At 46.7% G+C, this 1,907-nt stretch overlaps 1 non-coding gene across 1 annotated transcript; it reads right to left on the minus strand.

Moving 5' to 3' along the window:
- Positions 1 to 946: 946 nt before the first annotated feature.
- Positions 947 to 1,029, minus strand: TRNAL-UAA (transfer RNA leucine (anticodon UAA)). Its single transcript has one exon. It is a non-coding gene; the product is annotated as a tRNA-Leu (tRNA).
- Between the last annotated feature and the right edge of the window lie 878 nt (positions 1,030 to 1,907).

The following is a 1,907-nucleotide window of genomic DNA, read 5'->3' on the forward strand; positions in this document are numbered from 1 at the left end:
GGACCATCAGGTCCTTTGTCCACGCTGTTTTCCCCACCGCTCCGGTGGTGTCCAGGGCTCAGGGAGTAGCAGAAGGTGCAGGGAGGCTCACAGGGATGTAAGGGACCTTTCACACTGGTGTGCCTTTGCCATACAAAAAGGCACCTTTCCATAGGGCCGGAACGAGGGATGGGCGGGAGGGGCGACTGCCCTGGGCGCACTGGTTTGCTGTACGGATGGGAATGCCTTCCTTCTGTTACAATGCTGACAGAAGTAGTGATAGCGGCTGTGATTTTGACAAGCAAGTGACTGCTAGGTGTAGGATCACCTAAGCCTGCACATCATGAATGGGAGGGAGGGGGCAGTTTGACAGCTTTGCCTTGGGCGCTGGATGACCATGTCTCAGCACTGCCTTTTCAGCGCAAAAAAGTGTACGAAAATGACTCCCGTTTAAATCCTACATAAATATTCACATCAGCGCTCTGCATTTTGAAAAGTTCTGCGTGCAGCATATTTGGTGTGCTTCCACTGTATTTCAATGGGAATGCACCAAAATGGATCAAAAACGCACCTGCGGTCACATGGCCAAGTTTCATAGGTACATGCTGGGAGTCAGGAATTCAGAAAGCGCACCAAAAGCACGATATGTTTTTTTAAGTGCATCAATGTGAAAGTGGCCCAAGGGGTGGGAACTCACACAACAAGCATCCTCATTGGTTCACTTAATTATTGCATGTTGTCCAGCACTGAGAGGTAGAAAAAAACAAAACTTTCTTGAAAGATGCCAGCTTTATATTTTTTAGTGATTTTTTTCCTATAGTTCAGATTTAGGAAGAAAACATTTTTTGGTGCTAACATGTGGTTGTATGCTGCTATGGATTGGCAACAGGAAAGGAAAATGACGGCAAGTATTTCCTACGAATTTCTGTTTCACAAGCAACCTACATTTTAGCAAAATTTTCCTCCCTACCAGGAGTGGGGATTGAACCCACATGGATATTTATCCATTGGATCTTAAGTCCAATGCCTTAACCACTCGGCCATCCTGGTCATATGCTTATCTTTAGCTGAAGGCCCTTGTGACAGTGAAGTAATACTCTTTGTGGCATTATCTGTGTAGCACCCTGCTAGATAGGATGCTAGGTTGTTCAGTAAATTTAGTTTTTGGCTCCTCTGTAGTCAGTGGAGCATTGTTGATTGCTTTTGGCTGTTCTGGTTTTCACAGGCTGCAGCTTTGATTGCTTTCCCCTGCCCTCTAGAAAACTGTGGGTTGTTCTGGAACTAGAGATATACATGACTGAAAAAAATAGTTTCATTTTGGATTCATTTGTTAAGTATAACATTTCATTTCACAATATTCTTCATATTAGTGTAACCCCTTGAAATGGTGTTAAATGCAGTACTTTAAAATGGACATTAGATGGCGGTGGCTTGCCATGCAGGGCCATTCACATTTGGCAGAACAGCCTTCTGGGGCTTGTATGTTGAACAGCAGGAGCTGAATGGTGGGCAGGACGCCCAGGGACTGCATTTCCCAGGGGTGGTGGAGTGTGGGCGGGGGGCATATAAATATCAAAGCCCGGGACACTGGCCAGGAGAGTGAGGGGAGATGCTAAGAGAGGAGGAAGTGTGTTGACGGTTGGGGTGCTAGACCAAGCCACGGAGCCAGAGTTGGAGAGGGAGAAGGAGCCTGCTGATCGCCCATCCTGCCATGATGCCCAGCAAGCCAATCTGTTAGAAGTAGAGCAGGTGGGACGTATGGATCAGAACCGGAGAGTCTGTGTGAGGCCCTCATCTGCCAGAGAAGCCAGATCGATATCTTCTGCCGAACCACAGTGATTGGGTGAGAGAGCCCCAATTATCCACTAAGAGGACACTGACAGTTTCAACATATCTATCATAGTTGTGAACATTACATATAGCTGTTC

Source organism: Staurois parvus, unplaced genomic scaffold (assembly GCF_062004578.1).
Source record: "Staurois parvus isolate SC_StPar_1 unplaced genomic scaffold, SC_StPar_1.0 ptg001506l, whole genome shotgun sequence".
Classification (NCBI taxonomy): Eukaryota; Metazoa; Chordata; class Amphibia; order Anura; family Ranidae; genus Staurois; species Staurois parvus.